This window comes from Mercenaria mercenaria, unplaced genomic scaffold (genome assembly GCF_021730395.1).
Source record: "Mercenaria mercenaria strain notata unplaced genomic scaffold, MADL_Memer_1 contig_2987, whole genome shotgun sequence".
NCBI lineage: Eukaryota > Metazoa > Mollusca > Bivalvia > Venerida > Veneridae > Mercenaria > Mercenaria mercenaria.
In genome coordinates, this window is record NW_026461084.1 from 14,014 (window position 1) to 29,239 (window position 15,226).

Genomic DNA, 15,226 nt, shown 5'->3' on the forward strand with positions numbered 1-15,226 from the left:
TTTTGAATATTTCGTCTGTCCTCTAAGGAGACCCATCCTATTTCTTGAACTAGATTTTGTATTGAGACAGACCTTGTTAATTCTGTAACTACATGTATACGCTCTGCTTCTCATTGTAGTTTTTCTAAGGATTGTTTTTGTTGTACAGTACATCCATCCCGTACAATAGATGCATATTCTAATATAGATCTCATATATGAAATAAAAATTTGATATAGAGTAGATCGTCTTAACTTGAATTTTAGTGCTCTCAAAAAACTCAAAACTTTCGATGCAGACTTTTCTATTTGCTGATATGCTCGTGCCATTTAAAATCGGACTGTAACGTTAAACCAAAATATTTATAACAATCAACATAATCTAGTAAATTATCGTTAAAATAAAGAGATGGCTTTACTTGTGAATTAGAAAAAGACATTACGTCAGTTTTGTTAGGATTAAAATCAATTAACCACTGTTTTGATCACTGGCTAATTGTGGTTAGATCACTGTTTAATACAGATTCTATAAAATTCATATCATAAGAAGTTACAGCTAAGGAGATGTCATCTTTAAACAAATCGGTATTGCCTAAAAGATTTTCAGCTATGTCATTAACATAGATTAAAAAAGAAGAGGTCTAAGGACCGAGCCCTGTGGAACGCCAGCATCTAGTGGGAGTACCCTCGAGGTTTCACTATCAACAAAGACGGACTGTTCGCGATTCAAAAGATAACTCTTTATCCAGCGTAGTAGTGTATATTCTAGGCCGTATTGCTTAAGTTTAAAAAGAAGACCGCGGTGCCAAACTCTATCAAGTGTTTTAGATATATCACAGAAAACAATGAAAGTTGATTTTCGTCAAAAGATTCACATATTTGGTGATACATATCTACTAGCTGAAGGACAGTTGAATGACCATGTAAGAAGCCAGAATTTAGAGAATAGATCAAATTATTGGAGTGTAAATGGTTATATATATGTTTGAAAATTACTCTTTCCATTACTTTTCCAACATAATTTATTACGGAAATAGGTCTGTAGTTCGAGGGATTATTTTTTATTCCTTTTTTTGAAAAGGGGCATTACGTTAGCATATTTCCAGACACTAGGATAAAAGCCATCATGAACAGATCTGTTAAATATGACACAAAGAGTTTTTTTTTATTTTACAACTTTTACACTTTTTCTATTTTACAACTGTTAGACGTGTTTCTATAAGTAACCTATGACTTATTTGATCAGGACCTATAGCTTTATTTGTTAATAATGAAGATATGATGTCAGCAGTTTCACTTTCAGTTATAGAAAATACATGTAAGGTAGAATTTCTTTTTGAAATAATGTTTGGTAATTGTGCATTTGAATCATGAACTCTCTGTGTTAAGTGTGCAGGTACTCGCTGGTGTAGTCGCATGGTGAAAATATCAAGAAGTGAAATACAGACTGCAAGACAAATGCTTCCAAATAGCATAATATATACTGCATATGCTTATATTAAACAATACAACTTCGGGTTATGATAAAGTTTGCACTAAAAATGACAGAACATTTTTTTCTCATTGCATTATTAAACATTTGTAACATTATGCTAAAACAATATCCCCTAAAAGAATATTTTATATGCGCTAGAAGGAAACTTTGGTAAGCTAAATCTTGGTGCTAGGGGGCATGGACATTGTTGCATTTTCCATTACTGCTCATGAACAGACTCAATCAAATCGAGTCTGCAAGTTTCACTGTTTGCCTTGTTCTCGGCGCTTTCGAGGAATTTACTTTCTGGATTTTACTTACTTCTTCACAACAACGGGTGTTAATGCTGTGTTGCGTCCGTTAAAAGTCGCCCAGACTTCATCTCAGTGTTGTTATATTTTCTGGTCCTTCGGGATCATTGATTTCAACTCATTTAGATTTGAAGATTGAATACTGCTTAAGCCGGTGCTAGGGGGCGTGGGCAGTGTTGCATTTTCCGTTACTGCTCATGATCAGACTCCATCAAACCGAGTCTGCAATTTTCACTGTTTGCCTTGTTCTCAGTGCTTCCGAAGGATCTACATTCCAGATTTTATTTACTTCACAACAGCGGGTTTTAAGTGTTGTGTGGCGTCCGTTAAAAGCCGCCCAGACTTCATCTCTGTGTGGTTATATTTTCTGGTCCTTCGGGATTATTGATTTCAATTCATTTAAATTTGAAGATTGAATACTGCTTAAGCCGGTGCTAGAGGGCATGGGCAGTGTTGCATTTTCCAATACTTCACGGCTACTACCACCGAAAGGCGGTGATAAGGAAAAGAGCTATCGACATTTCCGTGGTGCAGCTATCACCGGTTTCAGAATGTAAACAGGTTAGTAAAATATATATTTTACGTTACAATTTCGTTGATATGACTCAAAAATCAGCGAATGTTATTCCGCGTAAGAACATTTTTACTAAAGGTTGACTGTAATTTCGTTAAGATATTATGCAAATTGTGGTGTCAAGAGCTTTTCTCCTGATTCCGACGTTTGTACATTTTGACATCTGTATGCAGCCCAACGAAGTTTCGATGCATAGAAACACTATATGAACATTATCGCGCCTGTAAGTGGTATAAATATGTATGATTCTCACACAGACATACATTAGTATTAATGAAATCTCCCGTAAAAGAAACACACCATCATTTTTAAAAACGGTGGCGCTTTCGCATCAGTGATGGCACTATACAGTAGTAGTGGCGCGGTGGTGGACGGTTAGCGTTAGAACGTCTCTGACTACAAATAAGTAGTTTTATTCATGAGAAATAAGGTATGATTACAGGGATGAGAAATAAGGTATGATTACAGGGATTGTCATTTACCTTTTTAGATTTAATGTCTTAAAATTATTTTAGAATTAAGAGAAGCATGTGTGTAAATAATGATTGAACGACTAATCTTTTCACCACATTATAAAACTTTTATATAATCAAGTATCATGCAGGCACTGTTTATCAGTTGCAGATGGGAAGTCTCACGCGAAAAGGGAAAAGTGGACCTCTCTTAAGAACTTAAAAACGAACAATATCTTGTCAAGCCTTTTTCTGCTAAGAGATTAATTCAAATCAACACAGTTATCTCAATGAAGGCAAGTTATACAACAAGAACATATACTCCTCCAAAATACCGTCAGTCAAATAGGGCTTAATTTGTTCACCTATCAAAAATATGTTATAAAAATGAAATCACATTCCAAATAAAACAACACTTTTGACAAGTCAGTCACATTTAAGACAAGAAATACTTTATGATATGAGACGATTCTAAGCATGACAATGAATATGGAGAAGTACTCGAAAATATTAGCGAAGTGGAGGAATTTGACATTTAATTGTATTAATTTGGTATACGTGAAGACTCTGTCATTAATCAAACAGATAAGTCGATTGGTTGAATCATTTCTTTTTAACAAAGAAAATCGTTTCAGAAGTATCAATAGATGTTCTGGAAATATTTGAAAAAGAAATTGTAAATACTGAGTTTCTATCTTCAGAGTAGCGGCAAGGGAAATTCCACATGATGATGTTACATGTATACATACATGTTGTTTCTAGATGTAATAAAATTATTAAATGCAGATAGAATCTAGCCGGTTAGATATGTATAACGATACAATGGTCTTTTCTGTGTCTGTGTGTGTGCGTGTGTGTGTGTGTGTGTGTGTGTGTGTGTGTGTTTTATTGGAAATCTGTTGGTTATATGAGAGATAAAACTATTCAATCTGTTCATATCTTAAACAAGGTAGACGTGTAAGTTTGTAGCCGCAGTTGAACAGAAAACGCATACCATAGCCACAGCGCCACCACTACTGTATAGCGCCATCACTGATGCGATAGCGCCACCAAAAATACTGACATATTTGTTTTAAGGGATATTTCTTTACTGATAATGTTTGCCTGTGTAAGTATCATACATATTTAGGCCATTTGCATGTGCGATAATGTTCTTGTAGTGTGTCTATGCTCGAATACAAATAGATATCAAAATGTACAATTGTACAGGAGAAAAGCTCTTTACACCACAATCTTTTTTTATAATATTTTAATGGAATTACAGTCATCCTGTAGTAAAAGTATTCTTACATGTGTGGTATAATGACTTTAAGAATTCATTATACCAAATAATATTTATGCATTATTTTCAGAAAGCTTTTCGGTCAAGACTAAGTCATTTACTTGGAGAAAATGTTTCGCATTCCTTTTTACACTTAGCTTCAGCATTAGTCATGTGCAATAACCGACAGGTTACATTATATCGCCCAATTAATGCATTGTCCAGCAATGCATTTTTCAAAATTACTAATAATTTTGATAACTGGCTAGCTGGATAAATGACAGGGTAATTATAAACACCCGGTCTTTTGATCACGCAGCATGGCTCATGTTACGAATCATTTCTTTCATAAGCGTAAGTTTTGAGAAAAAACTTCAGTATCAAACTTGCTCATCCGAATGTTAGTTACGTATGCTGATACTCCATACGATATAAGTTAGTTTAGGACCGAGGCAATTAATGATGAAATATTATTGTTAAAGTTAGAGATTATTGAAATAATAGAGTTTATGTTAGAGAATTGTAAAGAATGACATTCATCTATTATTAACTCAGAACTTAGTGCAATATTAAATAGTAGTTGTTACAGTGAACAGTTGTTGTTGCTGTAGATTTAGTGGCGTGAACCCTTAGACCTTGTTACACCACAAGTGGCACTACATTCTCCGAATTTCAAAATATTAGACAGAATGTAAACATTTACAGTTTGAAACTGGTGATAGCTGCACCACGGCAATGTCGATAGCTCTTTTCCTTGTCACCACTTTTTGGTGGTGGCGCTAGTGTTTAGTAGCTGTGTATTCGTCATGAACAGACACAATCAAACTGAGTCTGCAATTTTCACTGTCTGCGTTGTTCTCGGTGCTTCCGAGGGATCTGCTTTACAGCTTTTGTTTAATACACTTTGAACAATGGTAATCTACACATCGACCTGGGGAACCGCCTTATTAAAGCCCGTATAATTAGAAATGGTAAAACCAATACGATACTATATATAGAAATTGCAAAAAATACCAAAATAGAAACGGGAAACCTGTATTTTATTTTTAAATGAATATACCAGCATACTACCCTCTATAGAATGAAAAACAAATAAAATATATATATATTGTAATCTTTTGCAAAGAAATTTATTCTACGTCTGAAAATATGGATTTGTTGATTGGTAACACATTTGGCAGTGGAGATAAGTGAAAGGACTGACAGGGGAAGTAAATACACTCATCTTCCTGCACCTAAGAGAAAGAGTGGTCTTAAAACATAGGACTGGTTTACGGTTATTCTGCTCATTTTAAGCTAAATAATGTGTTGAACCAGACAGCTGTATGTGGGATTAACAATAAGTGTTGCGTGTATAGTCGAAGGCAAAGCGTATTTTTATATGACAGAACGTTAAAAGAAATATACATATACACGAGTGAACTAAACGAATGTGACAACGCTTTACCTCCATTTGTCTCCTTAAGTTTTCCTGTAAGTAACCAAAGCAAAGGAACAGACATGTGTGAAATGAGTCCAGGAGAATTTTGGAATTAACTTGTGAGTAAATGTTCTTTTTTATTTAATTGTTTTCATCTGACCTCTAAGGTAGATTCTAGTTTCGTCTGCGTCTTATCTGCTTACCGGACTATCCTGTCACCCAGTCTTTGAAAATCGTGTGACGAATATTTTTCACTTTCGGTGTAGTCTTTGCAATTCCCTTGTTTTTGAGACATATTTATCAGGAAAAGTGTATGACCATTTAAAGGGAAGGCATCGTTGTTCTTACTTTAATTTTGTCAGCTGGGATTTCTTAAGTCAGTTCAGGAAGTGAGAGAATTTTCAAAATCGGACTAAAAATGAAAAGGTTATGAGCATTCACATTGGTCAATTTGGTGGCTATTTTGTTTTCATTGCAACATTAAATAAAAATGGCGGATACACATTTGAACTGCATCAATATTTACTTTTTTCTGTAAAATAATGTCCCTACTTTTTCCAGCTATAATGAAAGATATTACAGGTATCATGTTTTACACTCAAGAAACATATGAAAAATAATATAATAATATATTTAATTTTATTATTATTATTATCATTATTATTATTATTATTATTATTATTATTAACTCATTGTCAGCTTTTCTTACCCTTTAAGAATCGTGAGCGCAAAACAATTGTTATTGAGAGGAAAATTACCGAAGGGGGTATCTGAGAGCGGTGGAAGTTAACTTGCACCTTTTATAAGCTCTTGGTCACATGTTGTTATTGAAAGCCGCTTATGGATTGGTTACATTCAATGTAACATCAGCTAATTAGTTAAAATGTGTTTTCTTGAATCTGTAAAATATTGAAATGTAATGCTTTTTGTTCAATCTGAAGTATTTTATAGCTGCCTGGCTATATATTTAAGAGGGTTGCCTTACTCATTTGGCTTATCGAGATGACTTATTTTATGATCAGGGCCCAGTTGTTCAAAACTTTAACAGTTGATTAAGCTAACAGTTGATTAACTTTTACAGTAATATTTCACAATTTTAGGAAACTTAGAAAAGCAAATGTATGACTGAAGGATAATGACCACTAAAGTGTCTTTACAGTAAAATTAAAACATCGTACTAGTGTTTCCCACCAAGGCTAGTATTTTGAATCAAAATTTAACAGGCGATTAGTTTAACAGTCTGTTAAAGTTTCGAACAACTGGGCCCTGATGTCAATAGTTGCCATCCCTCTAAACGGAATAAGTGACAGGAAGTGACAGTCAAAATGCCCGAAACATCCTATTATTTGGACTCATTTGATGGTGGTTGTCGTTGAATGGAAGTAGAAAAAAAAATAAATGGATCAGGCATGCCCATATAAAAATGATATTTTTGTATCTGGAAGTCTGTTTGACAGGGGAAATGGCACTCATGAAAGTTTTGAGTGGGTCCTACAGAGTCATTTCTTGCAATGTACGCCTATGGAAAAATCAATAGTAGTCTAACCTAAATTTTCATAGTGTAAAAATTTGCGCAGGTGCTGCTTGTAAATAACGAATCTGTTTGGAATAGTGAAATGGGGATTACTTACACGCGGTATAAATAATTGGTAACAAACAGAGGTGGTATTAAAACATCGCATAACATTTCGAAGAAGGACTCTGTTCCTTTTATTGCTGAGTTTGTCGCTAAATTCCTATGTGTTGAGTTTGATCAAAGCTTATCTGGCGTGTCCGTAGCCAATCAGGTTATTAGGCCAATGCGAAGCTAAAGTTCTTATTCAGAAAAAGTGAGTTTTTAAATAGCTTTACTGGACAACACATTGTTTCTTCATTAATTTAGTGTCACTTTGACTATGACTGTGTCTCCTGGTATTTAGGGTTGAGTAAAAACCTGAAAAATAGACTTCAGTCAACCCAGAATAAAATGGTAAGATTAGGATTTATACATAATTTCTGTCCTCGTACTAATATTTGGAGGGTCCATTTAGAGTTGGATGGTCACCTTTTCATAAAGGGTTGATCTGCTTATCCTTGGTCATGTTCATAAGATACAGTATAATACTGTGCCCAGCTATTTACATGAGCACTTTATAAACAAGTAATGTTCACATTCATTCAGCTCGTTTTAGGGATAGTAACAGTTTCTCTATACAAGTACCTAAGGTTAAGGGTTTTGGGAAGAAATTTTTAGTTTATAATGGCTGTCAGATGTGGAACAGGTTACCGTCAAGTTTTAGATCTATACATATTCTTAAACATTATAAAAAGAGTTTTAACCTTTTATGCAAACTGTGTCTGTCTAGACAAGTCTTATAGAATTCTCCTTCGCAGACAATTAACTTGTAGACATATGTTGTCATTATGTTATCTGAAAACAATTGTACAAAGATTGTGAGTTCAGTATTTATTGTTAAAAAAGATAAAGACGAAAAAGGGTTAGTAAAAGAAGATAGAGTTGTTGTAAGGTGAAGTAATAATAATGAAATGATATCTATTGCGTGATAATCTTGCTATAAAGATAAATACAGAAGTGTTGAAGTTTGTCTTAAAGAAAAGGGGTCATTTGACTTATAAGAATCTCTTGCCTCCGATATGAAGGAGTAGTCAGGGGGGGGGGGGGGGGGGGGGGGGGGGGGTCTGGACCACATTTTTGAGGGAAAAATCGGAATCATTCAAGCGTATCGAGATCCGCCCGCTTATTATTGTTGTGCAATGCTAGTTTATATTAAGGGGTGGGAATTTCCCACAGCTATTTTTGTTTTAGATATATGTATTTATAAGTCAGTAGAGATTGTAATTGGACAATGGTTCTTTTGTCATTATTTGCGGTTACATTGTTTTTTTTTATTGATATCAACATAAGTTAATCATATAGTATTGTCAAGTTAATAATATAGTATTGTCCGTAAGTATTGACCTGGCACTCATTAATCTTCGCCAATATTTTCGGGCGTTTTCGTTATTTCACGTGATATTCGTATCCTGAAAATATCTAGATTTATCAAAATAATCAATTTAGAGAACCAACGGCACAGTGGTGTAGTGGTAGGCTCTCCGACTTGAAAACACGTTACCATGGGTTCGAATTCTTTTCTAACCATTTTTAAAATATAATTCCTTGTGTTTGTATTTGTATCTATGATTATATATTTTTTATGAAACATTGCATTTTGTATCGCTAACAATAGTTCTTTGAAATGTCCGTTGAATGAATGAATGCTTGTCCGGTCCTGAAGATTTTAAACGACATTTTGTAGAACGGTTTTATGTACGTAGAAGAATGGTAATCGATAGTAGAGCATTTCGTTGATAAAACATAAGTGTGACAAGTTTCCGTCTTTTACAGATAAAATCATAAAAAAACAAACAATTTGGTCAGACAGAGGACTCGAACACTCAACCCTGAGATTAATGGCAAAACGCTTTGTTCGCACAGCTATATCTGCACATGATACGTGATGGTATATAATTGGCTTTTCAATAGCTATATCATTGTTTGGGTTCGTACACCGAAAATTAATTTACGGAAACATACGGAATATTCATGAGTGCCAGATCAATACTTACGGACAATATCAAATATTGGACTTTCCTATTTAAATATAGTAACAGTCCACGGTTCGTAACTCCTCATATCGGTAAACAAGCATACTAGAGGTACATTTTTACGCAAGTGCCAATTTGATTTATACATAATAAACTCTTAATAAAAATGTAAATAAAGACATTTCACAAGTTATACTTTCTTTAATATGACTATGGGATCCCATTTTTACAAAATATATATTGAATTTTGCATTTACATAATTTGAATTGGTGTATTTATCATTTATTTATATGACATAGTTACAAAATTAATTCAGTATTGCTGCAACAAAAAACAGTTTACGTAGATAACCAATCAAGAAATGTTTTGATTAAGATCTATCATAATACTAATCCCCAATGATAACGTGATTCCCGCCGAAACGCAAGGACGAGTCTATTTCATGATAACTGATGAAATAATAATTCATAATGGTTACCCATTACTTGACAATTAAATATTAGTATTTCTTTCATTTTAAATATCCACTTTGTATATATGGCAACATAGCTCAGTTGGGTAAACTGCAGACAACAATTGGATATAAACCAATCGTTTTGTGGGTTCGAATCTTCATGAGGTTTTTTGTTCAGATTTGATTTTTTTCTATTCGTTTTTCATTTATTTGTTTCATTTTTTTTTTTCTTTCTTAAATGGTTTGAATTTGTATATATGGCTTTATATAACGCAATAGTATGTTCATTTTTTGCATGGCTTAAGTGCATGCATTTAATTAATATCATCTTTGATATATAATAAAGTATTCTGATCTGCCATATCGGCTTTAGATACCTCTCTGTCGTTTTGACATACAGAGCTCATGAAGGAAACTTATTTTTTATGCAAAAGTGAAATAAAAATTAATTCTCAGTGCCGAGTTTCGAACCCACACGGCAAAAGATCTGTTGACCATGGACAGTATGCTTTACCTCTGAGCTAATTTGTAATTGCTAGAAAATCTAAAAATATTTAGATTGTAACATGCTAGAAAAATGCTGAATTCCCTATGTTCCATCTTAATCTATTTATAGTCATGTTTGTAAATATCAAGTTATCGTTGGGCCATAGTATTATTATGTATAAACGGTTTGCCATTAGTCAAAGAGACGTCAAGGAGACAACAGCAAGATACAGGTAAGATTTAACAGACGATAATCTTTTTTTTTTTCACTTAAATATAGGTTTAATGTTTTGCTACGGATAATTGGCCTTACTCACTCGGCTATACGATTAACTAAATAGGCGGGAAGTTTGTAGGATATTTTGTAAAAGGGGTAAAGAGGTTTCAAAGTGTTATTCTATCTTTCATATTTGACAGGTGGCACGCGCCAGTGTCCTTTTATGGTTTAAACATTCAAAATAACAAGATTGGATATATTTTATGTCAATTTATTTACAAGATATTTACAAGACAAACAATACAATACACAAGCTATACAAAAGAGCTTCTGTTTAGTAATCAAAATATGTATATACCATATGTATGTAAAAATCACTGTAGGTCATTAGCTTTCACACAGCTGTTGAACTTTTTCGGATAATATCTCCATTTCACAAAGTATTGTTTATTCTGTCCTTTGCCTCTAGTTTTGAGAATTTGTTCTATTTTAAATACCTGGTCTGGATCATAGTCCACTTTCTGTAATTCACTCTCATAAAATGTTCCTTTAATTTCTTCGTCTTGCAAATCATTCATCCTGTATACAGTCCACAACGTAAATGAAATAAATGTTTATACATTAAGTATTTTATTCAGTATCAGACTCATCCTCTTCGCTTTCTTCATCACTTTCCTCGTCCGACAATTCTGTCTCGAATAGTTCTTTAAAGTCAGGCTTGTACTTTCGCAGCACACGCTTAATTGCCGATTCAGTGCTTACATGCTTCTGTGTTAATGAATGTATGTCTTGTAAAATCTTTTGATGCAGTGTACTGTTTTGAAATGGCAGAATATACGAATCCAACAAATACTCGTATTTTGTGAAGAATGTGCGTTCATTATATGGCTGGATACGATCTTCTGTCATTTCCTGTGCAGATTCCTTGTCTTCTCCGTCCTGTATAAACTGATTATACAATTTGTCGTATTTATCGTCGTTACAGTCTATAGCTTTTTTTCCAGAGGGATAGATAAGCCTGATTTTCTTCAACGTTATCTCCCATTTCACCATCACTGCTGTCGTCTATTTTTCTTTTCCTTGGTTGCGTAGTATCGTTATTTTCTGCACACCACCCTCGTTTTACATGTCTCTGTACATCGTGCGAAAGGTCAAACAAAAGTCCACAATCGTCGCAAGCATTCGTATTTTCAGCCATAATTTCAGTATTATTTCCTGGGATGTCTACAGTTTGAATTCCGACTGACAAATGATTTAAATCTGATTGTTGCTCGCCTTTTATACAATTTTGGCCTGGATCTGTCATCTGATTGATCAGTTCTGTCAGGCTTTCGTTGTTCGTAGATTTTGTGTCTTACCACATTAAATCATATTTCAGTCTGGCAAATGAAAATTTTGTTATGAGTGCATAAGTATTTAAACCATAATCAGAAGAATTATTCAATACAATCAAGAAACAAAATTTTATTTCATTTTGATTGGTACGTAATAAAGGGGAACGGGCGCAACGGGAACGCCTCAAGGAGGGTCACAGGGAGCGCCGGGGTCGCATTTGGGACCGCCGAGAGCTCCCTTACAGGGAGCTCCGCAAGGAGCGCCAGGAGCGCATTTGGGACCGCCGAGAGCTCCCTTACAGGGAGATCCGCAAGGAGCTCCACAAGACGTGTCACAGAGAGCGCCGGGAGGAGCTCCGCACGGAGCGCTTCAGGGAGGACCGCAGGAAATTAAACCAACTATTCTACAGCATCCTTTTACCATGATGATTTCTGGTCCCACATGTACATATTTTGTTTTCAGTGTTTGCTGAATTTTATAAACATTTATTTACGTTCCCAAAGAGTTTACCAGTGAGAATATAACCTTAATGTATATCCTTTTTTTTTTTGCCCTGTAATTTTGCTAATACTAGTCTATTCACTCGAACATTTGTAATGCAGAAACTTTTCAGCATGTGTGGAAAGACAACATTTGTAAAGGAATTGCTGCAAAATCATATCTACAGAATTAAGCCTGGTGTACAAAGAATAGTGTGGCTGTACAAGAGATGGCAACCAATGTATGGGGAAATACAAAGCACAGTTTACCCCGAGGTGAAATTCTACCAAGGCATTCCATCCGACATAAACGAAAACGAATATTTTGACACAAAGTTAAATAACTTGCTAATTCTGGACGTTATGATGTCAGAGGCTGGAAAGGACAAAAGAATCACAGATTTATTCACGGAGGGATCGCATCACCGATCCTTGTCGATGATTTCCATCAATCAAAACCTATATGCCAGCAAGGATCCGACACAGAGAAGAAACTGTCATTATCTTGTAATGTTCAATAATCCAGTCGACAAACAATATATGATCACATTAGCGAGACAGATGTACCCTGGTAAAACTGAATACTTTTTAAAGAAGTTTGAGAAAGCAACTAAACAGCACTTTGGCTTTCTATTGGTGGATCTAAAACCATTTACACCGGAACATGCCAGACTGAAATATGATTTAATGTGGTAAGACACAAAATCTACGAACAACGAAAGCCTGACAGAACTGATCAATCAGATGACAGATCCAGGCCAAAATTGTATAAAAGGCGAGCAACAATCAGATTTAAATCATTTGTCAGTCGGAATTCAAACTGTAGACATCCCAGGAAATAATACTGAAATTATGGCTGAAAATACGAATGCTTGCGACGATTGTGGACTTTTGTTTGACCTTTCGCACGATGTACAGAGACATGTAAAACGAGTGTGGTGTGCAGAAAATAACGAAACATATTGTATATACATATTTTGATTACTAAACAGAAGCTCTTTTGTATAGCTTGTGTATTGTATTGTTTGTCTTGTAAATATCTTGTAAATAAATTGACATAAAATATATCCAATCTTGTTATTTTGAATGTTTAAACCATAAAAGGACACTGGCGCGTGCTACCTGTCAAATATGAAAGATAGAATAACACTTTGAAACCTCTTTACCCCGTTTACAAAATATCCTACAAACTACCCGTCTATTTAGTTAATCGTATAGCCGAGTGAGTAAGGCCAATTATCCGTAGCAAAACATTAAATCTATATTTAAGTGAAAAAAAAAAAAAAGATTATCGTCTGTTAAATCTTACCTGTATCTTGCTGTTGTCTCCTTGACGTCTCTTTGACTAATGGCAAACCGTTTATACATAAAAATATTATGATAGATCTTAATCAAAACATTTCTTGATTGGTTATCTACGTAAACTGTTTTTTGTTGCAGCAATACTGAATTAATTTTGTAACTATGTCATATAAATAAATGATAAATACACCAATTCAAATTACGTAAATGCAAAATTCAATATATATTTTGTTAAAATGGGATCCCATAGTCATATTAAAGAAAGTATAACTTGTGAAATGTCTTTATTTACATTTCTGTTAAGAGTTTATTATGTATAAATCAAATTGGCACTTGCGTAAAAATGTACCTCTAGTATGCTTGTTTACCGATATGAGGAGTTACGAACCGTGGACTGTTACTATATTTAAATAGGAAAGTCCAATATTTGATACTATATTATTAACTTGACAAGATTTCTATATTTGCACTGTGAAAAGTACAATATCTTTTTTTCTGTTATTAAGCATACAATATTTATATATGTATGATGTGTTTGAGTGTATGTTTGCTGTATAAATGTCTATTATTTTTACATTATGTAATTGACTGATTGTATTTACATGATTTACATACAAAGAAATAAAATCAGGAAACTGAAAAGGTTGTTCTTTTTTTTTATAAATCATCTATTCACTACCATATAAACGAAAGGTAGAGAACTAGCGCATAATAGAGGTATGCATGTTAAACGGATGTTTTCTTAACTTATGTTGATATCAATAAAAAAACCAATGTAACCGCAAATAATGACAAAAGAACCATTGTCCAATTACAATCTCTACTGACTTATAAATACATATATCTAAAACAAAAATAGCTGTGGGAAATTCCCACCCCTTAAGGTTTCGATGGAGGCCTTGAGAAACAAAAATCAAACAACACCAAATCATAGAAAGAAAGAGTTATTTGACATGAAAATTGAACAGCATGTAAAACATGTATATTACTTTACGAAACAAGTGTCAGTATACTGATATAAACATTGAATTCCGGAAAAGGGCTGCCTAAAGGGGCTCCACTTCCGGACAGTTAAACGCCTTTAAAAACTCACCATTTTCAAAGAACTGTTACACATGTTTGCTTTGATGCATTTGCAATAGCGTGCGAGTGGTGAAATTTCACGTAACAATGTGGAACATAGTTTTCAGCAATTGTTTATCTTTTTTCTTTACAAATGGCATTCATTTTCAAAGGGAGACAACTTTTTCTCAAATATTACTTAAAATAATCGGAAAAAGTTGTTTCCCTTTGAAAATGAATGCCATTTGTACATAAAATAATCGGGAACAGTTGTCTCCCTTTGAAAATGAATGCCATATGTAAAGAAATAATGATAAACAATTGCTGAAAACTGTGTTCCACCTTGTTATGCGAAATTTCATCACTCGCACGCTATTGCAAATGCATCAAAACGAACATGTGTAACTGTTCTTTGAAAATGGTGAGTTTTTAAAGGCGTTTAACTGTCCGGAAGTGGAGCCCCTTTAGGCAGCCCTTTTCCGGAATTCAATGTTTATATCAGTATACTGACACTTGTTTCATAAAGTAATATATATGTTTTACATGCTGTTCAATTTTCATGTCAAACAACTCTTTCTTTCTATGATTTGGTGTTGTTTGATTTTTGTTTCCCAAGGCCTCCATCGAAACCTTAATCACTCCAGGTGAACTACGTTACAACGTAAGTCAAGTCTCATCGATATCATGTGACATACCTCAACGATGAAGCTACGGTATCGCTTCGAATGACCTTGTTGATTCATTTATTATGTGTAATTTAGCATATATTCTACGTTTTCATAACTGAAAAGATAAATCTGATGCGTGGAAGATATATTAGCTATTTGCAGCA

General features: G+C 34.1%; 1 protein-coding gene across 1 annotated transcript in view; it reads left to right on the forward strand.

The window, feature by feature from the left end:
- Window positions 1-5,120: 5,120 nt before the first annotated feature.
- LOC128552642 (uncharacterized protein CXorf38 homolog) overlaps window positions 5,121-15,226 on the forward strand; it is a 29,275-nt gene continuing 19,169 nt past the window's right edge. The window contains exon 1 of the mRNA XM_053533683.1: window positions 5,121-5,589. The gene's annotated coding sequence lies outside the window, so the exon portion shown is untranslated. The remainder of the gene's footprint in view (window positions 5,590-15,226) is intronic.